The sequence below is a fragment of the Carcharhinus amblyrhynchos genome, chromosome 12, assembly GCF_965287045.1.
Source record: "Carcharhinus amblyrhynchos chromosome 12, sCarAmb.v2.hapA, whole genome shotgun sequence".
Classification (NCBI taxonomy): domain Eukaryota; kingdom Metazoa; phylum Chordata; class Chondrichthyes; order Carcharhiniformes; family Carcharhinidae; genus Carcharhinus; species Carcharhinus amblyrhynchos.
The window spans coordinates 89,838,601-89,865,433 of record NC_137335.1 but is presented as its reverse complement, the minus strand read 5'-3'; the positions used below and the strand labels follow the sequence as shown (position 1 = coordinate 89,865,433).

The 26,833-nt window shown below is 46.4% G+C and overlaps 1 protein-coding gene across 1 annotated transcript in view; it reads left to right on the top strand.

Annotated features, from left to right (window-relative positions):
• Positions 1–26,833, top strand: part of LOC145350497 (uncharacterized) — a 65,645-nt gene that overhangs the window by 2,879 nt on the left and 35,933 nt on the right. The window lies entirely within an intron of this gene.

The window sequence follows — 26,833 nt, the reverse complement described above, 5'->3', positions numbered from 1 at the left end:
GAAGGGGATTGAATATAAAAGTAGGGAGGTCTTGCTGCAACTGTATAGGGCATTGGTGAGGCCGCAGCTGGAGTACTGTGCAGTTTTGGTCGCCGCACTTACGCAAGGATATTTTGGCCTCGGAGGGAGTACAGAGGAGGTTTACTAGGCTGATGCTGGAGTTGAGCTATGAGGAGAGGCTGAATAAACTCGGCTTGCACTCGTTGGAGTTTAGAAGAATGAGGGGAGATCTCATTGAGACATACAAGATGATGAATGGGATGGATAGGATAGAGGTGGAGAGACTCTTCCTGCTCAGAAAGGACAGTAGGACTAGGGGGCACAGCCTCAAGATAAAGGGGGGGCGGTTTAGAACGGAGTTGAGGAAGAACTTCTTCACTCAAAGGGTGGTGAATCTCTGGAATTCTCTGCCCGTTGAAGTGGTGGAGGCTGCCTCGCTAAATATTTTTAAGACGCGGGTTGATGGGTTTTTGATAAGAGAGGGGATTAAGGGTTATGGGGAGAGGCAGGGAATGTGGAACTGAGCCACGACAGATCAACCATGATCTTATTGAATGGTGGGGCAGGCTCGAAGGGCCAGATCGCCTACTCCTACTCCTATTTCTTATGTTCTTATGTGAAGGCCGCCTTAGAGAACGCTTACACGAAGATCAGAGGCCGAATGCCCGTGACCGCTGAAGTGTTCGCCAACAGGAAGAGAACACGATTGCCTGGTGATTGTCGAGCGATGTTCACTCTTCTGTTGTTGCAGCATCTGCATGGTCTCCCCAGTGTACCATGCCTCGGGACATCCTTTCCTGCAAGTGTATATATCGTGTACCTGGTGGATTGTGTTCTCACGTGAGATGATGACATCCGTGTCAAGCATCCAGCATGTCTTGCAGAGGTTGCTGTGGCAGGGTTGTGTGGTGTCGTGGTCACTGTTCTCCTGAAGGCTCGTTCGTTTGCTACGGACAATGGTCTGTTTGAGGTTGTGCAATTGTTTGATGGCAAGAAGCAGGGCTTGCAAAATCTCACTATCTGTCCTGGCCCAAACCACTCACTGTGTGAACCTGTCTCCACCACACTCTCAGACAGTGCATTCCGGATCCAAACCACTCGCTGTGTGAATCTGTCTCCACCACACTCTCAGACAGTGTATTCCGGATCCTAACCACTCGCTGTGTGAATCTGTCTCCACCACACTCTCAGACAGTGCATTCCAGATCCTAACCACTCGCTGTGTGAATCTGTCTCCACCACACTCTCAGACAGTGCATTCCGGATCCTAACCACTCGCTGTGTGAATCTGTCGCCACCACACTCTCAGACAGTGCATTCCGGATCCTAACCACTCGCTGCGTGAAAATGTTTTTCTTAATTTTGCTTTGATAAATTACTTTATTTTGATTCCCTGTTGTTCTCAATCCTTTCACAATGGGAGCAGTTTCTCCTGATCTCTCTGTCAGACCTCCAGTGATTTTCAATATGTGTCAAATTTGAAGAAATGAGAAGGGATCTAAAAAGAGTGGATTGGGACAGGCTGTTCTCTGGCAAGGATATGATTGGTAAGTGGGAGGCCTTCAAAGGAGAAATTTTGAGAGTGCAGAGTTTGTATGTTCCTGTCAGGATTAAAGGCAAAGTAAATAAGAATAAGGAACCTTGGTTCTCGAGGGATATTGGAACTCTGATAAAGAAGAAGAGAGAGATGTATGACATGGATCGGCAACAGGGAACAAATAAGATACTCGAGGAGTTCAAAAAATGCAAGAAACTATTTAAGAAGGAAATCAGGAGGGAAAAAAGAAAACATAAGGTTGCTTTGGCAGTCAAGGTGAAGGGTAATCCTAAGAGCTTCTACAGGTATATGAAGAGCAAAAGGATAGTAAGGGACAAAATTGGTCCTCTTGAAGATCAGAGTGTTCAGCATTGTATGGAACCAAAAGAAATGGGGGAGATGTTAAATGGGTTTTTTGCATCCGTATTTACTGAAGGAACTGGCATGGAGTCTACGGAAATAAGGGAAACAAGTAGGGAGGTCATGAAACCTCTACAGATTAAAGGGGAGGAGGTGCTTGCTGTCTTGAGGCAAATCAGAGTAGATAAATCCCCAGGATCGGACAGGGTATTCCCTCAGACCTTGAAGGATCCTAGTGTTGAAATTGCAGGGATCTGGCAGATATATTTAAAATGTCGGTGTCCACGGATGAGGTGCCGGATGATTGGAGGATAGCTCATGTTGTTCCATTGTTTAAAAAAGGCTCAAAAAGTAATCCGAGAAATTATAGGCTGGTAAGTTTGACGTCAGTAGTAGGTAAATTATTGGAAGGAGTATTAAGAGATAGGATCTACAAATATGGGATATGTTCGGCGCAACTTGTGGGCCAAAGGGCCTGTTTGTGCTGTAGTTTTTCTCTGCTCTATGTTCTATGTTCCAATACTTGGATGGACAGGGACTTATTAGGGAGAGTCAACATGGTTTTGTGTGTGGTAGGTCATGTTGAATCAATCTATTAGAGTTTTTCAAGGAGGTTACCAGGAAAGTGGATGAAGGGAAGGCAGTGGATGTTGTTTACATGGACTTCAGTAAGGCCTTTGACAAGGTCCCGCATGGGAGGTTCGTTAGGAAGGTTCATTTGCTAGGTGTATATGGAGAGGTAGTAAATTAGATTAGACATTGGCTCAATGGAAGAAGCCAGCGAGTGGGAGTGGAGGATTGCTTCTCTGAGTGGAGGCCTGTGACTAGTGATGTGCCACAGGGATCAGTGAACATCAGTGTGGAATGAGCTGCCAGATGAAGTGATAAATGTGGGGTCACTTTTAACATTTAAGAAAAACTTGGACAGGTGCATGGATGAGAGGGGTGTGGAGGGATATGGTCCAGGTACAGGTCAGTGGGGCTAAGCAGAAAAATGATTTGGCACAGCCAAGACGGGCCAAAGGGCCTCTTTCTGTGCTGTAGTGTTCTGTGGTTCTATGGTTCAAATCTCCTCTCCATCTTCTCTGCCCCATGGAAATCAGTCCTAATTTCTACAATCCTTCTCCAAAGCCCAGGAGACTGTGTGCTTTATTAACTGCTCTCTCCACGTGTCCTATCAGCTTCAATGAATTATACATTCACACACTCAGCTGCCTCTGTTTCTGCGTCCCCTTTAGATTTGTAACCCTTATTTACATTGTCTCTTTATGTTCTTCCCACCGACATGTATCTCCTCACATTTCTCTGTGTCGAACTTTATCTGCCACCTGTCTGCCCACTCTAACATTTTGTCTCTGTCCTATTGAATTTCCAAATGGTATTCCTCACAGTTTCCAATATTCTCAAGGTTCAGATCACCCATAAATGTTGAAATTGTGCTCTGTACGCTAAGGTCTCGGTCATTCATGTATCTGAGGAAAAGCAAGATCCCAGCACTCAGCCCTGGGGAACTCCACTACAAATGATGGCTGATCTTGGGCTGCAACTCCATTCGCTGCCTGCTCACCGTACGGCCATAAGACCATCAGATATAGGAGCAGAATTAGGCCACTCGGCCCATCGAGTCTGCTCTGCCATTCAATCATCGCTGACAGGATATTTATTCCCATTCCCGGCCTTCTCCCCATATCCCCTGAGCTCCTTACTGATCAAAAACCTATCTATTTCTGTCTTAAAGACACTCAATAGCCTGGCCTCCACAACCCTGTGTGGCAATGAGTTCCACAGATTCCCCACTCTCTGGCTGAAGAAATTCCTTCTCATCTCAGTTTTAAAGGAGTGTTCCTTCACTCTGAGGTTGTGCCCTCGAGTTCCAGTCTCTCCCACCAGTAGAAACATCCTCACCACGTCCACTCTATCGGGGCCTTTTTATCATTACATCAAACTTTAGAAAGCACCAGCATCCTTTTGTTATATTTTAGACAGACAATGTAGGTTCCAAATCAATACTAACTTCAGCACATTGTCGATGGAAGAAATGTACCCAACTTCAAGTTTAATTCCTGGGGTTGAAATTGCAGAGGTGCGTCTGCCAACTCCAGTTAAACCCCGTCTCTCTGTCACCGTATCTCTGAATTCCCCGACAGAGCAAAATCTCTCTATTCCAGCCTTAAATGTATTTAACAATGGAGCATCCACATCCCTCTGGGTGCAGCACTGGAGAGATGGTTGCTGAGTGAGTGAGGTTTGGTGAGTGTGGACAGGCAGGGGAAGGCGGATCATTCCTCATCCTCCCAACTTCACACAAACAAGCGTTTGGAAGTTCTGGGATTTTTTTGAATGTTCCCCTGCGATTCTTTGGTATTGGTGCAAACTGCCACTGGATCAGGGGTCTCTGCCCTGCTGTACGACTGATCTTTGGACTTGTTTCAAATCCATAAAAAAAGGCAACAATGTTAGAGGAAGAAGCCATTCTGTGGCACTGGCCTTTCATTCCAGGCTGTTAACTTGCCCCGTATGAAAGGGACAATTTTACCCGAATGTGTTCAGCAGAAACTGACGGAAACAGGTTCTGTCTGATTTTATTTCCATTCCGGTCGATGTACATTACTCAAACTGAAGCTGTAGTGTGTGTAACATTCTGATATTTTACAGAAGAATCATCCGACAATAATCCCTCGACTTCAGATTCCGTTTTGTTCATCCTCGCTATCATTCTGTCCTTGGTTGTCTTGTTCTGCGTTGCTCCTCTCACAGGTTATCTTGTGAAAAAGAGGTTCTGTTCAGCAAGGAACTCCACACCAAGGTAAATATGATTCATCTTGTGTCTGTTGCTGTAACTGGACAGGGGCACTATTTTATAACTTGCTGCTTTTAGTGAGGAGTAACTTTTCCCTTGTAGTGTACAGTTCACGGGGAGTGACCTGCTACTGATGAGAGCCACACATGTCCAGATACTCAACTGGTGCCAGTCATCTCCAACTGTCACAGCATCACACTGACTCCAGCACTGACCAACAGGCACCTAACTGCTGCTGAGAGTCAGGAAGGTTTGAACAGTTAAAGTACGAAACATCACCCTCAGGATATAAGTGCTGGATAATTCCCCACCGAGCCCACCTAATGAACTCGATCAGAGCGCTGGTTTCATGCCTGTGTCTCGCTAGCTGCACAGTCCCTCATGATGCTCAGACCAAGTGAGAACAGTTCGAATGGACACTCTGTGTAAGCAGCCTACTTCAGCCATTACCCTCCCCACAAGGAAACAATCCAATCATATTTACCCAGCCTGATCAAGCTTCCCAGCATGCCTTCTGATTTTGGTCAAATTCTTTGTGTTATTGCTAGAGCAAGTTCTGTTTATTTAGGAATGAATCGATTGATCTTGTTCATCCGTGAAATCTTCCATAAAAAAACTCAGATGGGAAATCCATGTTGAAAAATCTAAACTGCATCTCCACCCAGAGTGTGAATATTACAGCGCTGTTCTGTGGTAAAGCCTCAATGAAGCTAATGTGTGGCATTTCTTTAGGGATCCTGATGGAGACCAGAACCCTGTGTACGCAACAGTGGATAGTAAGTAAACTAATTCAATCATTATTGCAAAGTTTGGCAGGAATTACTCTCAATCCCAGATGTCCCTTTGATGTTGATAGTTTTGTGATGTAATTAACTTGCTAATAATTTGACCAATTCATTGTCTGACTGACAGAATTTCCTGTTAAAGGTTGTAAATCTACATCCTACAGAATGAAGATGGCAGGAGGCTGCCCCCAGCCTTGTCGCTGCACTGTGAAACACCCCCTCAGTCTGGCAATGCTGCAGCCAGTGGCTCCAAAGAGATAGAAACTTCCAGAAAGGAACAGCCTCCTCTGTGTCACCAGCATGTAGTGATCATGCCTTTGTAGATGGAGCACATTGTCCGTTCACAGAGGGATTCCTCGGGATAGAGAAGGTTCAGATCTGACCCAGTAAAGAGTTTAAAGATGGTGAGGTTTTGATAGAGAGAAAATCTATTCCCTCTGGTGAACGGATCAGTAACCAGCGATCATCGATTTCAAATCACTGGGTAAAGATCTAGAGGGCAGATGGGGAGAAATGAGAGTTGTCGGGATGTGGAATACTCGAGCTGGGAATGTGGTGGAAGCTGATTCCAGAAATAATGGGAAAAGAGAGTTGGGCAAGTGCTGGAGGATGAGGAATTTCCAGGATTGTGGGTAAAAAGCAGGAATGTGGGATGAAGCACAATGGCTCTGTTAATGAGCTAGTACAGGCTGAATGGGGAGAATGGCCTCCTCCTGTTGTGTGAGATTCTGATTTGGATGATGAGTTTTTGAAGACAGTGCAGCTGATGGAGAATAATCCCCATCTACCCCATTAGCTTCACTCTGAGAAAACTGCCCAAGGTGACACGGGCATTTTTCAATCGCTCTCATTCCAAGTTTAAAAAGCTCCATCTTTCCGTGGATCTATTCGGAAGTAACATCGTTGTGTTTCCTTTTAGATAAAACCCAGCGCAGCAAACGAGGAGCAGCTTCTTCTGCCTTGGTAAGGAAATGTCATCCAGCTGTTGTGTTTTACTGTATTTTTCATACTTCAGCTTTGCAAACTGCTTCCAAAATAGGCAGTACATTGTATTCCACAGGAGCACCATCCATATTACTGTAAGAATGACAAATCATTGCAGTGTTACAGACAGGAGAGTGAGATCAACCTGCACTGAGTTCCCCACACCACCTGTCTGTCAGCAGAAGCACTTTTCAATTCTTTTTGAAGAATGTGGCGGCATCTTTTCCAAATCCTTTGGTTTGTGTGAACCAATTTCCGAAGAAACTGCAGGAAACTCGAGTTATCATTAACTCCGAAAGTGAACTTCAACCTGGAGAGAAATGTTCACAACTTCCCATTCCACCACGCCCACCCTCACGCCCACCCTCACACACACCCACAACCCCCAGACACACGCCCTCACACACACCCTTGCAAGCACCCTCGCACTCACCCACACATATACCCTCACACACATCCTCACACACATTTACACACACTCACACACACCCTCACATATACCCACACATCTTCACACACTCGACACTCACACACACTCATCCACACACACACCCTCATGCACAGACACTCATAAAGGCATCCTTATACAGTCACACACACCCTCACACTCACTCTTACAGACACACCTTCTCAGACGCACACTCACACACACCCTAACACCCACCCTCACATACCTTCTCACACCCACACCCTCACACACACCCTCACACACATCATTACAGACACACACCCACACCCTCAGATAAACACACACCCTTACACACATACACACATACACCCTGACACTCACACACCCTCATGTGTGCACACACTGAGGGTCTTGTGTCATGAATTCATTGTCTCGACTGACTCTCTAACTCTGCTGGAACGATGAGCTTATCAGTTCCAAATGGTTATCCACGCTCCCCTTTTGATTTTCGCCACCCCATCCCGGTGATGTAGTGATGTGCCCGCCCAAAAAGGGAACCTCATTTCAATAAATTATAATATCATGAAAAGGTTCCCCTCCTGTCACGATGGTGAGATTTACAGCAGTGATTGAACACAATGTGAACCGGGTGAAGGGAACCCACTGGGGCCACACAGGTAGGTTAAGCCCCCGGGTGGGAGAGAGGGACATGCCCGGTCAGTACCCTGGCATTGCCCCCGGCACTGGAGGGTGCTCGATCCTCGAGATGCTGAGTTGCTGCTGGGGTCAGTGAATCAGAGGTCGCCCCGCCGACAATGTATTGTGGGATTCAGTCTCTGGTTGATTTTTTTGGTGGACTTTACAGCAGAGAAAGTTTCTGTTACTGTCAGCGCCTTCAACACCACTTCTCCCACCCACTATCCCCCCTTCCCGATTTCCAGGAAAATCTCACCCAGTGCCTATTACAGGGTCTGGAAGAAAATAATCAAGGATTAGAATGATAGAAAATTAAAGTATTTTCTTATTTATTATCTGACAACATGTTGCACATACAGAGACATTCTCTCACACATTGTAACATTAAGATGACTCATTGACTTGTATAAGCACCCATTATAAATAAATTTCAGGCAATTGTACAAGACATTGGTAAGGCCAAACTTGGAATTCCAATTCTGGTCACCCTATCATAGAAAGGATATTATTAAACTAGAAAGAATGCAGAAAAGATTTACTTGGATGTTACTAGGGTTTGATGGCTTGAGTTACAAGAAGAGGCTGGATAGACTGGGATTCTTTTCCCTGGAGTGTAGGAGATGATCTTATAGAGGACTATAAAATAATGAGGGGCACTGATCAGTTAGATAGTCAATATCTTCTTCCAAAGGTAGGGGAGTCTAAAACTTGAGGGCAAAGGTTTAAGGTGAGAGGGGAGAGACACAAGAGTCCAGAGGAGCAATTTTTTCACAGAGGGTGGTGAGTGTCTGGAACAAGCTGCTAGAGGCAGTTGTAGAGGTGAACACAATCTTTTCTTTTCAAAAGCATTTAGACAGTTACATGGGTAAGATGGGTGGAGACGGATATGGGCCAAATGTGGGCAATTGGGAAAAGCCTAGTGGTTTATAAAAAAGCGGTAGCATGGACAAGTGGGGCCAAAGGGCCTGTTTCCATGCTGTAAACCTCGATGACTCTATGAATCTATCTTTTGAAACATTCTAGCAGTTTCTATTTGACAGGGTTTTGTGATCAGTGGTAAATTTGGCTACATATTTTCTGTGAGTTTCTGTGTGAGTTGAGAGCTATTCTGGTCATTTTGCTGTTATTTCTAAAATCCGGCCCATATTCGAACCATCGAATCATTCAGTACAGAAGAGGCCCTTCGGCCCATCGAGTCTCCATCAACCCATGAGAAACACCTGACCTTAGGGATCTATCCAAGGTTCCTGAACGTGAAGCAGCTGCTTCAGATTGTGTGCAGCCTGTGAAAACTCTCAGCAAGTCTCGTGGTTTCATTCTGAACCAAACACCAAGTTATTGAGAATGTGGTTAGTTCCCTTTCTGTAACTAACAGGTCCCACCCCTTGTAACATCAGTAATTACTGTGGAAGAGCAGCTTTCCAACTGCACTGAGTCAACTCTCTGCCCCAGACAACACAGAAATATTCTGGAGTTTAATGTACAGAACCAGTTCCACAATATGTATGAAATTTATATAAAATGTGCAATTCGGACAGAATTGGAAATGTTTTGTATCTAAAACCTAAACAATAACAGTGGGAGTTGGCCATTCAGCCCATTGAACCTGCTATCCCATTCGATACAATCATGGCTGATCACCCACCTCAATTCCAACTTCCTTCACTATCTCCCTATTCTTTAATTCATTTATTATCCCAAGTATTCCTGTCGAGGTTCCTGTAAGAAGCCTCAACACACAAATAGGCCTTGGATCAGGAAGATGGAATCTGTTGATTCCAGTTGGGAGAGAAAGCGGCTTGTCTCAACTGGCTTTGGAATTTTTACAATCCGTTTACAGGACATGGGCATTGCTGGCTAGATCCGGCATTTATTGCCCATCCCTAATTACCCCTTGAGAAGGTGGCGGTGAGCTGCCTTCTGGAACCACTGCAGTCCCTGTGGTGTCGGTGCTTGAGATGTAAAAGATCCCGGGGCACTATTTGGAAGGTTGGAGAGGAGTCACCCTTTAATGTCTGGGTGATATTTATCCCTGAAACAACGTTATCACAGCCCATTATCAGGTCACTGTCACATTTCTCTTTGTGGAATCTTGCTTTGTACAAATTAGCAGCTGTCGATAAAAAGCACATCCCAACAGCCCGTCAGTATCTTCCAGGGAGAGAAAGAAACCATTCAGTTAAAAATAACTCGATCTGTTCACAGAGAGGTTCCATTGTTGCGATTGGAGAATATGTAAAAAGTAAAAGGATGAGAAGAGAAGGGATAGACCGATAAAAGGTGAAGGGGGAAAAGTCTGTGTGGAACCGGAAGAAATGGCAGAGGTGCTTAATGAGTACTTTGCCTCGGTATTCACGGTGGAAAGTGATCTGGGAGGTTGTACTACAGGTTTGCGGCAGACTGAAAAGATTGAGTATGTGGATGTTAAGGAAGAGGATGTGTTGGAACTTTTAAACTCTATCAAGGTAGATAAGTCGCCGGGACCGGATGGGATGTACCCCAGGTTACTGTGGGAGGTGAGGGAAGTGATTGCAGAGCCCCTGGCGATGATCTTTGCGTCGTCAATGGAGATGGGAGAGGTTCCGGAGGATTGGAGGATTGCGGATGTGGTTCCTATTTTCAAGAAAGGGAACAGGGATAGCCCGGGAAATTACCGACCGGTGAGTCTGACCTCAGTGGTTGGTAAGTTGATGGAGAGGCTTCTGAGGGACAAGATTTATGAGCATTTGGAGAGGTTTAGCATGATCAGAAATAGTCAACATGGTTTTGTCAAGGGCAGGTCGTGCCTTATGAGCCTAGTTGAGTTCTTTGAAAATGTGACTGAACACATTGACGAAGGAAGAGCGGTGGACGTGGTTTACATGGACTTCAGCAAGGCATTTGATAAGATCCCCCATGCAAGACTTCTTGAGAAGGTGAGAGGGCATGGGATCCAAGGGGCTTTGGCCTTGTGGATCCAGAACTGGCTTGCCTGCAGATGGCAGAGAGTGGTTGTGGATGGGTCTTTTTCTTCCTGGAGGTCAGTCACCAGTGGAGTGCCCCAGGGATCTGTTCTATGACCCTTACTGTTTGTCATTTTCATAAATGACCTGGATGAGGAAGTGGAGGGATGGGTTAGTAAGTTTGCCGACGATACGAAGGTTGGTGGTGTTGTGGGTGGTCTGGAAGGATGTCAGAAGTTGCAGCAGGACATAGATAGGATGCAAGACTGGGCAGAGAAGTGGCAGATGGACTTCAACACAGATAAATGTGTAGTGGTCCATTTGGCAGGACCAATGGGATGAAGGAGTATAATATCAAGGGTAGGAGTCTTAGCTGTGTTGAAGAGCAGAAGGATCTTGGGGTCCGGGTCCATAGGACTCTTAAATCGGCCTCGCAGATGGAGGATGTGGTCAAGAAGGTGTATGGTGTACTGGCCTTCATTAATCGAGGGATTGAGTTCAGGAGTCGGGAGGTAATGCTGCAACTTTATAAGACCCTTGTCAGGCCCCACTTGGAGTACTGTGCGCAGTTCTGGTCGCCTCACTACAGGAAGAATGTGAAAGTTATTGAGAGGGTGCAGAGGAGATTTACAAGGATGTTGCCTGGATTGGGAGGCATGCCTTATGAAGATAGGCTGAGGGAGCTGGGACTCTTCTCACTGGAGAGACGAAGGTTGAGAGGCAACCTGATAGAGGTTTATAAGATGTTGAGAGGAATAGAAAGGGTGGATTCTCAGAGGCTATTTCCCCGGGCTGAAATGGTCGCTACGAGAGGACACAGATTTAAGGTGCAGGGAAGCAAGTACAGAGGAGATGTTAGGGGTAAGTTTTTCACTCAGAGGGTGGTGAGTGAATGGAATTGGCTGCCGTCAGTGGTGGTGGAGGTGAACTCGCTGGGGTCTTTTAAAAGACTTCTGGATGAGTATATGGGATCTAATGGGATTGGGGGTTATAGATAGGTCTATGGCTTAGTAGGTATAGATGTGATTGGCGCAACTTGTGGGCCGAAGGGCCTGTTTGTGCTGTAGTGTTCTATGTTCCATGTTCTAATATTTAGTGATGAATGTTTCTATTGAATTCCAGGCCGGTGAAGGGGAGTGTAGTTATGCCGAGCTTCAGTTCCAGGGTCAAAGCAGAAACCAGCCGAGAGTAAGAGTTGCTGAGAGTGCCACAGAGTACTCCGCTGTGAAGCGCATTCACAACTGAAAGCAAAACTACAAGACAAAGTCATCACTGGTACAAGCAGCAGGCAGGAAACTCTCCACCCGATCACAAACATCTCTGTCTTTGCTGCTCATTTCCTCCCCCCTCCCCTCCCCCACCCCCCACGATCAACCCCCACCCTCCTGATTGCCCCCCCACCCCCCCGATCAACCCCCCTCCCTCCTGATTGCCCCCCTACCCCCGACTCCCAATCCCATTCCCTTGTCACGGGGCAGCCTGACCGACTGCACAGATTCTAATGTTGAGGAGATTTGTGGGATTCTGGAAATATTCCCACACAAACAGAACGTGCTGGAAAATCTCAGCAGCTCTGACAGTATCTGTGGAGAGAGAATAGAGCCAATGTTTCCAGTCTGGATGACCCTTTGTCAGAGCTGACTTTAGACTGGAAATGTTGGCTCTATTCTCTCTCCGCAGATACTGTCAGAACTGCTGAGATTTTCCAGCACATTCAGTTTTTGTTTCAGATTCCAGCATCCGTGATATTTTGCTTTTATCTGGAAATACTCAGCAGCTCTGGAAGCACACACAGAGCGAGGTCACATAGAAACAGAGAAAACTGCTGCAGGATTAGGCCATTCGGTCCTTCGAGCCTGCTGCACCATTCAATATGATCATAGCTGATCACGCACTGTCAGTGTCCCTCTCCCACTCTCTCTCCATCCCCCTTGATCCTTTAGCCACAAGGGCCGTGTCCAGCTCCCTCTTGGACATTTCTAATGAACCGGCCCCAACAGCTTTCTGTGGGAGAGAATTCCACAGGTTCACAACTCTCTGGGTGAAGGAGTTCTTCCCCATCTCAGTCCTGAATGGCTTACCCCTTATTCTCAGACTGTGATCCCGAGTTCCAGATTTTCCCAACATCAGGAACATTCTTCCCACATTTCGCCTGTCCAATCCCATCGGGATTTTATATGTTTCCAATTTGTGGCCTTTCATCAAAACACATCCTTCAGGATTTACACACAAACACACAAATTCAAAGCAGGAGGAGGCCATTCAGCCCCTCAATCCTGCTCCTCTATTCCCTGCCTATTCATGTACCCTGCAGATGTCTCTCAAATGTTGCTAATGTGCCTGCTTCCACCGCCTCCTCTGGCAGCGCCTTCCAGGCCCCAATCACTCTCTGTGTGAAAAACTTCCCCTACACATTTCCCTTAAACTTTCCCCCTCTCACCTTCAACCTGTGCCCCCTTGGAATTGACACTTCCATCCTCGGGTAAAAGCCTGTGACTATCCACCCTGTCTGTGCCTCTCGTTATTTTGTAGACCTCTATCAGGTCTCCCCTCAGCCTCCGTCTTCCCACTGAAAACAATCCCAGTTTATTCAACCTCTCCTCAAAGCCAATGCCCTGGAGAGCAGGCAACATCCTGGTGAACCCTCTTTGCATTCTCTCCAAAGCTTCGGTGTCCTTCTGGTCGTGCGGTGAACATAACTGCACGCAATACTCCAAACACAGGCTAACCAAGGGTTTAGAGATGATTTCCCAACTCTTGTACTCAATCCCCCGGCTGATGAAGACAAGGAGGCCAGAAGCCTTCTTAATCACCTCGGCCACCTGTGTTGCCGATTTGAGGGAACTGTGGACCTGCACACCCAGATCCAACTTATCCCAGAAAAGTTCCAAGGAATGCTGAGAACAGTGGAATTGAAGATGAATGGGGAAAAGGATCTGTAAGGACAGATATTGAGCTGATTTTGGGATTGGCGATGTATGGAAGATCTCATGGAAACAGCTCTGAGCTGGGGAGAAGGTGACGTTTGGGTCAGCGTCCAGTCAAGCCAGGAAGGTCTCGGAGCGGAAAGGAGTCTGCTTCTGAAGCTCTTGGATTTCCACCGCAGAGTGGGAGTGAGTTGAAGAGGTTACGTGCTTTAATTTTATTCAAATGACTGCAGATTTGCCTTGGTAATATAACTGGATTTTTATTGTTAATCATTTATAAGGGAGTGTGTCTGGAAGCTGTTTAATTATGAGTCTGAACAAGCAGAGATGATTTTGAGAGTTATGTTTTGTAAGATTGTGTGTCTGTGTTTAACTGTCTAACTGTCATATTTTGTGCCTAAGTTTAGGGAGGTCACACTGCTCCCCACCACCCGCCTCCCTCACCCCCCCCGCCCCCAATACCCCCACCCCCCACCCCCCGGGTTGTGTGTTGGACAAATTTGCTCTTCAGCACCCACTGAGATTCAGACTGGAGACTCAGGATGGTGTGAGTGCCAGTCAGCTGAAACTTGGTATCAGTGACGTATCAGATATTGGGCTGGAATGTCGGGCGGAATGGCAATTGAGTCGGATCACCATTCCACTCACAGGCTCTTATCTGGGAACCAGCTGCTGGTGAAGGCGGGGGGGACGGGGGGGTTAGAGTCAGTGAGAGAGGTCAGGATGTGAGGGAGGCGGTTAGAGGGTGTGGAGAGATAGACGGGATGGGAGGGCTATCAGATGCTGGTGGGGCTGCTGAGGGGGAAAGGTGCAGTCAGACTGAGGTGTACAAGATTATGAGGGGGATTGACAGGGTGAGTAGGAAACAGCTGTGCCCCTGGGTTGAGGGGTCAAACACAAGGGGCAGGAGTTTTAGATTGAAGGGTAAGAGATTCAGAAGGGATTTGAGAAAAAGCTTTTTCACTCAGAGTAAAGTTTATTTATTAGTCACAAGTAAGCTGACATTCACACTGCAATGAAGCGATTGTGAAAATCCCCTAGTCACCACACTCCGGTGCCTGTTTGGGTACACGGAGGGAGAATTTAGCAAGGCCAATTCACTAATCAGCAAGTCTTTCAGACTGTGGGGAGAAAGCGGAGCACCCAGAGGGAACTGATGTAGACACAAGGAGAACATACAAATTCCACACAGACAGTGACCCAGGCTGGGAATTGAACCCGGGACCCTGGCACTGTGAGGCAGCAGTGCTAATTACTGTGCCATTGTGCCACCCCTGAGGATGGTGGGAATCTGGAATGCACTGCCTGGGAAGGTCGTGGAAGCCAGAAACCTTACAACCTTGAAAAAATACTTGGATGAGCATTTGAAATATCCTAACATTCCAGGAAATGGGACTTGAGGGGGTTGAGCTATGAGGAGAGGCTGAATAAACTAGGCTTGTACTCATTAGAGTTTAGAAGAGTGAGGGGAGATCTCATTGAGACGTATAAGATGATGAATGGGATGGATAGGATAGAGGTGGAGAGACTCTTCCCGCTCAGAAAGGACAGTAGGACTAGGGGGCACAGCCTCAAGATAAAAGGGGGGCGGTTTAGAACGGAGTTGAGGAGGAACTTCTTCACTCAAAGGGTGGTGAATCTCTGGAATTCTCTGCCCGTTGAAGTGGTGGAGGCTGCCTCGCTAAATATTTTTAAGACGCGGGTTGATGGGTTTTTGATAAGAGAGGGGATTAAGGGTTATGGGGAGAAAGCGGGAAAGTGGAACTGAGCAGCGGCAGATCAGCCATGATCTTATTGAATGGCGGGGCAGGCTCGAAGGGCTAGATGGCCTACTCCTGCTCCTATTTCTTATGTTCTTATGTTCTTATGTTTATCAACATCATGGAGGTTACCATTCAGCAGGCACTGAACTGGACTGGCCTTATCAATACTGTGATCACCAGAGCAGGTCAGAGAGAGGGAATTTTACAAATAGTAACACAATTTCTGACTCCCCAAAGCCTATTCACCAATTACATGTCACAAGTCAGCAATGTAGTGGAATACTCCCCACTTGCCTGGATTGGTGCAGCTCCAACAACACACAAGAAGCTCGACACCATCCAGGACAAAGCAGCCCCACTTGATTGGCATCACATCTACAAACATTCACTCCCTCCACCAGCGACACTCAGGAGCAGCCGTGTGCACTATCTACAAAACACCCGACAGCAATTCACCAAAAATCCTTCAACAGCACCTTCCAAACCCACAACCACTTCCATCTGAAAGGACAAGGGCAGCAGATACAGGGGAACACCACCACCTGCAAGTTCCCCTCCAAGTCACTCACCATCCTGACTTGGAAATATATCGCTGTTCCTTCACAGTCGCTGGGTCACAATCCTGGAATTCCCTCCCTAACAGCATTGAGGGTCAACCCACAGAACATGGACTGCAGCGATTCAAGAAGGCAGCTCACCACCACCTTCTCAAGGGCAACTGGGGATGGACAATAAATGCTGACCAGCCAATGATGCCCATCTTCCGGGAATGAATCAAAAAAATCCCACCACTCTTCCTTATTTGCTGACTAACTTTCCCTTAACTGTATCGATGCCAATTGCATCAATGAGGAAATGGAGCAGGTTTTAAAGAATTTATATTTGTATTTGTGGGGATTTGAAATAAGTTCTCGCTTCAATTAAGCTTCATTCTGTGATTCTGTATTTGTGCTAAAAGGGTGAAATCTTCAATTTTAGTTTCATTTTTAAAAGTTGCTTGCAAGTCTGTATCACGGTTTAGATGTCTGCATTGTAATGATGGTTTTACAATGTTAAAGCTAATCCAGGGTTAAATAAAGAGGCAATTGTTCAGTAAGCAGGGGCCACACACAGACAGTCAGAGCAGTTAGTTCAGTTCAAAGAAAGTAACCCAGGAGTAAGCAACGCTCTCAGAAACTGCTAGAAAATGTGGGACAATGCACAGAAAGCTAGCCCCAAGCTACAGACCAGAAAGTCCTCAAGACCAGGGAATGGGACAGAACGGAGTTCCAGGAAAACTGTGAAGATAAAGGAATGAAGAACAGAAATCTGGGAAATGATTGTGTTCAGTGAAGTAAGGAGCAGAGAGAGAGAGGCTCCAAGTTAAAGACAGAGCTGTAGAGTACAGACCTGGGGCATGTCAGCTTGTGGAAGATTGGTAACAAGTTAGTGCAGCCTGTGAAGCAGTTGTGTTCTCTTGGCACAACTGGGCATCTGAGAGAGTGTGTGGGAGGTGAAGCTAGAATGCATGTGGCAATCCGGGGCAGAGGAATACCAGAAGGAGAGGTTGAAACCCTGGAGGTTGATACTTGGTGATGACAGAAAGTAATAGCATCATTTGGGAGAAGATTTCAAGGCATGTTTTTCGAGAGCAGTGATTGGAAATCCTCATGTGAAAGTCAGAGAACCAGTGAGGCCACTTGGCTCACAGTTTGATTACCATTGGTGGATTGATGGGAGAAGAGGGGGGGGAGGAGTTTGGGTTGGTGAGTAGAATGGAAGAGAAATCAACAGAAATTGTTTTGTTGGCAAGTGTCACTTAGTTTCAGAGTGTGGGATGTCCGACCACAACTTTTCCCTTGGTTTATATGGACTGTGTGCTTACTGAGTATATTCGAGTTTAAGATAGCATTTAGTAACTTGTGTTATCCCTAACAATCTGTACATATCTGTAAAAGTCTAGTTGGGTGAAGGAATAGTGTGTTATAGACAATCTTTTCTTGAATAAATGTTTGATCTTTTGTTAAGAGTTGATTGGCAGTCCTGTGACTCTGTTCAGCAGCTCCATCCATGGATCCAAATAAAAAAATCCATCAAACCAGCTTCCACCCTGGCCTCTGACTTGTTCAGCAGTGACATCCGCTGCATCGGAACACTTGAGCCACTTGCTGTGAGTTCCACATTCTGACCACTCTCTGGGGAAAGATCTTTCTTCTCCATTTCCCATTGGATTGATTAGTGACTATCTGATATCGATGCTCTCTCTCTTCATTCTTCTCCACAAATGGAGACTCTCTCTGTCACGCTATCAAAACCTTCCATCATTTTAAACATCTCCATTAGATCACTCATGTCCTTTCGGGAAGGAAATCTGCCGTCCTTACCCGGTCTGGCCTACATGTGACTCCAGAGCCACAGCAATGTGGTTGAGTCTGAACAATGCCTGCTGAGATGGAGGGTAGTTAGTGATGGGTAATAAATGCTGGCCCAGCCAGTGACACCCACATCCCGTGAATGAATTTGCAAATAATCATTTGTCTTCTCTTTACAAGAGAAAAGAACCCAGCCCAATTATCTTTTCCTGACTGGAATAAAATCCAGTCCTGGTGTGATCTTTGTGAATCCTCTTTGTACTTTCTTCAAAGCCTCTCCATCTTCTTTCTAAAATAGTGACCAGAAATGTACACTGTGGTCCAAATGGTGAGGAAGTGAGGATTGATAACAGCTCAGTGAAACGTCACTACTTTTCAATCCTATCCCTCGAGAAATAAAACTCAGCCTTTGTTTTGTTTTTGTGATGACCTTATTGGTCTGTGTTTTTCCTGTCAGTGATCTGTGTGTTTATTCTCCCAGATCCTCCCATATCTATTTACATTCTTCATTTCCAAACAATCTGAGCTCCTTATTTTACTTCCCAAAATGGAATATCGATGTCAAAGTGAATTTTCCAATAATAAATCCATGATGTCAATGTATTCATGACCTCCTGTAAACCGTTCCACACAACATTGACTCTCGCCATCACCAACCTGCCATCCTGCTCGGGTTTAGGGATTGAAGAATTGAAGAATGTCTCTGTGAAATTGTAAACCACATCTCCATCTGAGACAGGGAAGCTCTGAATAGTATATTGTATCATCATCAGCAAAGTGATGGAAGAGGTCATCAACAGTGTCATCAAGAGGCTCTTACTCAGCAATAACCTGCTGACGGACGCTCAGTTTGGGTTCCGCCAGGGTCACTCAGCTCCTGACCTCATTACAGCCTTGGTTCAAACATGGACAAAAGAGCTGAACTCCAGAGGTGAAGTGAGTGACTGACCTCGACATCAAGGCAGCATTTGACTGAGTGAGGAATCAAGGAGCCCGATCAAAACTGGAGTCGATGGGAATCAGAGGCAGGGATTTTCCACTCCCGTTCTGTTCCAGTGAGCGTTAAAGGGCAGTCGGAGATTGAGAGTCGGCCGCTGTGTGTTACACTCTGAATGTAGCGATGGTGAGGGCCAATCACTCACCATCCTTAAAATCTTACCCAAGGATGTGTTTAAATGAGATACCCTCACATTCTTCCAAATTCCAGTCAATACAGGCCCAATCGACCCAATCTCTCCTCATACGACAATCTCACCCATTGGGCCTCATTTGAGGATCCTGCTAAGATATCATCCCTCCTCACTGCAGTCATTGATTCCTGGGTCAATATTGTGACACCACCTCCTCTTTTACAACCACCCCCCCGCATCACACCTGATGATTCTATACCCCGGATTATTGAGCTGCCAGTCCTGCCCCTCCCTCAGTCATGTCTCTCTGATAACAATAATATCATATTTCCAAGTGTTAATTCTGGCCTCGGGACACTGTCTGTGCAAAGTCTGCACATTCTCCCTGTGTCTGCGTGGGTTTCCTCCGGGTGCTCCGGTCTCCGAACACAGATGTGCTGGTTAGGTCGGGATTCTATGATTGTATGAAATAGACTGGAGAATTGCAAATGTTCCACCCTTGTTTAAAGAATTGTGTGAGAATAAACTCCACAAAGAAGTGTGTGTGGAGATAAAGGAGATGGGAGAAGAGTTCAGCATTGTGTCGAGTCCTGAATTCACTGAGGTCAGGACGTAAGGGGATACACTCATTACAAGCCCACCGTCTCCCACAGCTACCCCGACTACAGCTCCTCACACCCCACTCCCTGCAAGGACTCCATCCCATTTTCCCAGTCTCTCCGTCTCCATCACATCTGTTCTGGTGATGCCACCTTCAAAAAGAGTCCGTCTGAAACACCTGCCTTTATCCTGAACCAAGCTTTCCCACCACTCTGTTTGACTGGGCACCCAGCCATCTTCCACCCATTTCCCTGCCCCCTGCCCTCTGCCCTCACCCCTTCCCCTCCCTCCCAGAACCAGGACAGGGTCCCTCTTCTCCTCACCTTTCACCCCACCAGTCTCTGCATTTCCAGGATCATCCCCCACCAATTCCAGCATGATGCCCCCACAAGGTGGTGGAAGGTGCTAATCTGGTTGGAGGTCCGTGACTAGTGGAGTTCCGTAGGGATCCGGACTGGGAGCTCTGCTGTTTGTGATGTATAGAAATGGCTTGGATGAAAATGTCGATGGGTTGATTAGAAAGTTTCCAAACGATACAAAGATAGGTGGAGTTGTGGATGGTGTAGAAGGTTGTTAAAGGATACAGTGGGATAGAGATCAGCTGCAGATATGAGTTCTCTTACTCTTTTCAACTCACAAAAAAACCATTACTCAACAAAATATCCAGTTCACTGATCATCAGCCTGGATTTATTCTTAATCATATTGAGTTCAGGGTGAAGCAGATTACAGGTGTATTTGCTGTATAGAAACGTGTGTATTTTATGGACATTCAGCCCCATTAGACTGTTGCAGCATTCCCATTGGATCCTGATTGGCCGGGATCTGAACTCTATTCAACTTAAAGAATGGTTTGGGTTCCGGTAGAATTCCTAAAATCTGTCAGTAATTTCTAAAGGAGCTTTCAGACACTTAGTGGGCCAGCCTTTGCCTCTCCATTTGGAGCCACTGTTCTGCTCAATCACACCTTCAGCCCCACCTTTGAGGCCATTGTCATCAGTAAAATCCTCTCTCTCCCCATGGTTATTACCCTTGGGATGAACCCACCTCACTCCCTTCAATCCAAGGCTCACAGACAGCAACGGCTACAACTGGTTTCACCAATCATTGGCATCATTGGATGGGCCACTCAGGCACCATCAGGCCCTGCTATCCCCTCCCAAAACCATTCACTACTCCAGCATCATCCTGGAATGCAAAGGAAGCTCTTTCCATCTTTTCTCCATTCACAAACATCCCCTTACATCCCTCTCCCGTCAACCCACTGGCTCACGTCCAAACTCTCTCGGGGTTCAGTTGGGGTCTGTAGTTTCCGTGTGTCTCCCCCTGTTTCTCTCCCCTCCCCCCAGGGTGGGTCCTACATTGCAGAGTATTGTGAATGATCCCAGCATCACCAGCAGTGTCAATGCTCCTATAGTTGAGCTTTAAGTGGTACTAAATACTCTGGATGTCAGGCTCCAGCTGATGTGAGGAGCCAATGAACAGCACAGTTAGAGCAGGCTGACCACAGAAACCACGGCAATGAGCAGCCAGCAAACGTGAATGTTCTGCTTCCATCGCGGTGAATGGGTGTGGGTTAAACACACGCTGTAGTGTAAAAGATTGTCAAAAGATACAGCACGATAGAGATCAGCTGCAGATATGGGTGGAGAAATGGCAGATGGAGTTTAATCCGGGCAAGTGTGAGGTGCTGCATTTTGGGTCATCAAATGTTAAGGGTAAGTATCCAGTTAATGGCAGGACCCTGAACAGCACTGACGTACAGAGGGATCTTGGGGTTCAAGTCCATAGCTCCCTGAAAGTGGTCACACATGTCGATAGGCTAGTAAAGAAGGTGAATGTCATGCTTGCCATTATTGGTCGGGGCATTGAGTACAAGGATCAGGGTGTCATGCTGCAGTTTATAAATGGAACGACGATAATTATGGAGGATTTCAATCTGCATATTGACTGGTTGACCCACGTCGGATGCTTGAGGAAGTGGGCTTGAGGAAGAGTTCTTGGAATGCTGTAGGGATAGCTTCCTTGAACAGTGTGTGACGGAACCAATGAGGGAGCGAGCTATCTTAGATCTGGTGTTGTGTAACGAGGCAGGAAGAATTGGGGATCTTGTTGTGAGGGATCCACTTGGGACGAGTGATCATTGTATGGTTGAATTTCTGATGCAGATGGAGGATGAGAAAGTAGGGTCCCGAACCTGTGTCCTCTGTTTGAACAGAGGGGAGTATGATAGGATGAGAAATGAATTGGTGAATGTAGATTGGGGGCGCAGATTGGTTGGTAGGACAGCTGAGGAACAGTGGAGGATCTTTAAGGAGATCTTTATCGGTACTCAGCAGAAATATATTCCAATGGTAAAGAAGGAATGTTGGAGAAGGGATAACCAGCCGTGGTTATCAAAGGAAATAAAGGAGAGTATTAAATTAAAAGCTGATGCATTTAGAGTGGCTAAAAGTAGTGGGCGATTAGGGGATTGGGAGAGGTTTTAAAATCAACAAAGACTGACTGAGAAGTCGATAAAGAAAGGAAGGATAGACTATGAAGCTAAACTAGCACTAAATATAAAAAAGGACAGTGAGAATTTTTATAAATATATAAAGAGGAGGAGGCTGGCTAGAGTGAATGTTGGACCCTTAGAGGATGAGAGGGGGGATTTAGTGGTGGGAGATGAGGAAATGGCTGAGGCCTTAAATAAGTTTTTTGCCTCGGTCTTCACGGAGGAGGACGCGAATAGTTTGCCGGATATTAAAGATAGAAGGATGGTAGGAGTTGAGGGCCTGAGTGCAATTACTGTCACTAGAGAGGAAGTGCTTGATAGACTGAAGGGACTGATGGTGGACAAGTCCCCAGGACCGGATGGAATGCATCCCAGGGTTCTGAAGGAAATGGCAGAGGTGATAGTGGATGCCCTAGTGATTATTTACCAAAATTCACTGGATTCCGGGGAAGTGCCGGAAGATTGGAAAATGACTAATGTTACACCACTGTTCAAAAAAGGTAGCAGACAAAAGGCAGGAAATTATAGGCCGGTAAGTTTAACGTCTGTAGTTGGAAAAATGCTTAAATCCGTAATCAAAGAAGAAATAGCGAGGCACCTAGAAAAGAATTGTTTGATAGAGCAGACGCAGCACGGATTCGTTAAGGGGAAGTTGTGTTTGACAAATTTATTGGAGTTCTATGAGGATGTGACTAGTGCGGTAGACAGAGGGGAACCGGTGGATGTGGTGTTTCTCGATTTTCAAAAGGCGTTTGATAAGGTTCCGCACAAAAGGTTGCTACAGAAGGTTAGGGGGCGTGGAGTTGGGGGTAAGGTGTTAGCGTGGATAGAGGATTGGTTGTCTAATAGGAGGCAGAGAGTTGGTATCAATGGGTGCTATTCTGATTGGCGGTTGGTGACTGGTGGAGTGCCCCAGGGATCGGTGCTGGGGCCTCAGCTATTTACCATTTATATAGATGATCTGGAGGAGGGGGCTGAGTGGAGGGGAACAAAATTTGCTGATGAAATGAAGATAAGTGGAAAAGCAATTTGTGCGGATGGCGTGGAAAGTCTGCAGAGGGATCTGGGTAGGCTGAGTGAGTGGGCGAGGACCTGGCAGATGGAGTACAAAGTTAGCAAGTGTGAGGTTATCCACTTTGGCAGGAATAATGGTAGGAGGGATTACTATTTAAAGGGTGAAAAGCTGCAGCATGCTACAGTGCAGAGGGACCTGGGGGTCCTTGTGCATGAGTCGCAAAAACCCAGTCTGCAGGTGCAGCAGGTGATCAGGAAGGCGAATGGGATGCTGGCCTTTATAGCGAGGGGGATTGAATATAAAAGCAGCGAGGTCTTGCTGCAACTGTACAGGGCACTGCTGAGGCTGCAGCTGGAGTACTGTGTGCAGTTTTGGTCGCCGCACTTGCGCAAGGATATTTTGGCCTTGGAGGGAGTGCAGAGGAAGTTCACTCGGCTGATACTGGAGATGAGGGGGTTGGACTATGAAGAGAGACTAAATAGACTGGGTGTGTGCTCGTTGGAGTTTAGAAGCTGAGGGGAGATCTTACAGAGACGTAGAAGATAATGAAAGGCATGGATAGGGTAGAGGTAGAGAGATTCTTCCCGCTTCGAAAGGATAGCAGGACTAGAGGGCACAGCCTCAAGATAAGGGGGGAGCAGTTTAGAACGGAGTTGAGGAGGAACTTCTTCACTCAAAGGGTGGTGAATCTCTGGAATTCTCTGCCCGTTGAAGTGGTGGAGGCTGCCTCGCTAAATATATTTAAGTCACGGGTAGATAGATTTCTGATAGACAGGGGAATTAAGGGTTATGGGGAGAAAGCGGGAAAGTGGAACTGATCCACTTCAGATCAGCCATGATCTTATTGAATGGCGGGGCAGGCTCGAAGGGCTAGATGGCCTACTCCTGCTCCTATTTCTTATGTTCTCATGTCCTTATGCTTTGGAGAGGATGCAGAAGAGGTTTACCAGGATGCTGCCTGGATTAGAGGCAATGAGCTGTAAGGAGAGGCTGGACAAACTAGGCTTGTTTTCTATGGAGCGGTGGAGGCTGAGGGGAGACCTGATAGAAGTCTATAAAATGATGAGAGGTATAGATAGGGTTGACAGTCAGAATCCTTTTCCCAGAGTTGAAATGTCTAATACGAGGGGACACGCACTTAATGTGAGAGAGGGGAAGTTCAAAGGAGACGTGAGGGGTGAGTTTTTTACACAGAGGGTGGTAGGTGTCTGGAACGTGCTGCCAGGGGTGGGAGTGGAAACAGAGACGATGGGGAGGTTTAAGGGGCTTTTAGATAAGCACATGAATCTGCAAGGAATAGTGAGATATGGAGCAAGGACAGGCAGAAGGGATGAGTTTAATTTGGCCTCATGTTCGGCACAACATCCTGAGTTGATTTCTGGTCGCCACATTACAGGAAGGATGTCGTGTGTGGAACCCTGGGAATGTGTTGCTATGTTAAGGGTGCTACACAAATGCAAGACATTGTTGTTCATCGGAGGCCTGTTTCCATGCTGTAAATCTCTCTGACTCTACGTCTCTAACACCTTCTTTAGACATTAACACTCCCATTAACACTCCCTTTCTCTTATATTCCTGATATCTTTGTCAATCTCTCCTTAGCTCTGACCTATCGCTGACCTTCTATTCTGCTCCACCTCCTCCACCCCCCTCTCCAACTCTCTCCTTCATCACATTTCTATCCTTCAGTTCTGTAGAAGAGTCACACAGACTCGAAACATTAACTCTGTTTCTCTCTCCACAGACGCTGCCAGACCTGCTGAGTTTATCCAGCACTTTCTGTTTTAATTGGAAATTACAGTTTGTTTTACATGAACATTGAGAGTTTTATGGTGAACATTACTGATACTAGCTTTGTGTTCCATTTTTATTGAATACAAACAGAAACGGAATTGAATTCTTGAGTTGTGTTGTGGATTTTCACTGACGGATATTTCCTGCTGTCGTGTGTGGAACCCTGGGAATGTGTTGCTAAGTGAAGGGTGCTACACAAATGCAGGGTGTTGTTGTTGATCAGAGTTTGCACCAATCCGGATATCAGCTTTTGCATTTTGACCTTCCATGGGTTTGAAATGTGGTGTGAGTGAAGATAGAGGCTGATAAATGGACAAACAAAAATAAGGTGTTGGAGCTGTGGTTTGTGTGTTCTCTCACTCTTTTCAACTCACTGTAGAACATATAAACATAGAACAGTACAGCACAGTACAGGCCCTTCGGCCCTCAATGTTGTGCTGAGCTATGTCCAAACCCAAGATCAAGCTATCCCACTCCCTATCATCCTGGAGTGCTCCATGTGCCTATCCAATAACCGCTTGAAAGTTCCTAAAGTGTCCGACTCCACTATCACAGCAGGCAGTGCATTCCACACCCCAACCACTCTCTGAGTAAAGAATCTACCTCGGACGTCCCTCCTATATCTCCCACCATGAACCTTATAGTTATGCCCCCTGGTAACAGCTACATCTGCCCGAGGAAATAGTCTCTGAATGTTCACTCTGCCTATTCCCCTCATCATCTTATGAACTTCTGTTAAGTCACCTCTCATCCTCCTCCGCTTTAAAGGGAAAGGCCCCAGCTCCCTCAACCTTTCCTTATAAGACCTACCCTCCAAACCAGGCAGCATCCTGGTAAATCTCCTCTGCACTCTCTCCAGTGCTTCCACAACCTTCTTATAGTGAGGTGACCAGACTGCACACAATATTCCAAATGTGGTCTCACCAAGGTCCTGTACAGTTGCAGCATAACCCCATCACTCTTAAACTCAAACTCCTGTTGATAAACGCTAACACACTATAAGCCTCCTTCACGGCTCGATCCATTGAGTGACAACTTTCAGAGATCTGTTGATATGAACCCCAAGATCTCTCTCTTCCTCCACATTCCTCAGAATCCTGATGTTTATCCCATAATCCGCATTCTACCAAATGTCCTGTCAAAATTTATTTATTACTTACGTGGCGAAAAACTGCAGCAGGCGACGGTGCAGAGGGACCTCGGGGTCCTTGTGCATGAGTCGCAAAAACCCAGCTTGCAGGTGCAGCAGGTGGTCAGGAAGGCAAATGGGATGCTGGCCTTCATAGCGAGGGGGATTGAATATAAAAGTAGGGAGGTCTTGCTGCAGCTGTATAGGGCATTGGTGAGGCCGCAGCTGGAGTACTGTGTGCAGTTTTGGGCGCCGCACCTGCGCAAAGATATTTTGGCCTTGGAGGGAGTGCAGAGGAGGTTTACTAGGCTCATACCGGAGTTGAGGGGGTTGAGCTATGAAGAGAGGCTGAATAAACTAGGCTTGTACTGGTTAGAGTTTAGAAGAATGAGGGAAGATCTCATTGAGACATATAAGATGATGAATGGGATGGATAGGATAGAGGTGGAGAGACTCTTCCCGCTCAAAAAAGACAGTAGGACTAGGGGGCACAGCCTCAAGATAAAGGGGGGGGGCGGTTTAGAACGGAGTTGAGGAGGAACTTCTTCACTCAAAGGGTGGTGAATCTCTGGAATTCTCTGCCCGTTGAAGTGGTGGAGGCTGCCTCGCTAAATATTTTTAAGACGCGGGTTGATGAGTTTTTGATAAGAGAGGGGATTAAGGGTTATGGGGAGAGGGCGGGAATGTGGAACTGAGCCACGACAGATCAGCCATGATCTTATTGAATGGCGGGGCAGGCTAGAGGGGCTAGATGGCCTACTCCTGCTCCTATTTCTTATGTTCTTATGTTCTTAAAATGAATCACCTCGAACTTATCAGGGTTAAAATCCATCTGTCCCTTCTCTGCCCAGCTCTGCATCCTATCCATGTTTCTTTGCAGCCTACAAGAGCCCTCCACCTCATCCACTACTCCACCAATCTTCATGTCATCAACAAATTTACTAACCCTCCCTTCAGCCCCTCCCCCACCACCCTCTGTCTTCTATGAGATAGCCAGTTACTGATCCAATCAGCCAAATTTCCTTCTATCCTACACCTCTTTACTTTCTTCATGAGGCCACCAAACCTGATCAAATGCCTTACTAAAATCCATCTATCCAACATCAACTGCTCTA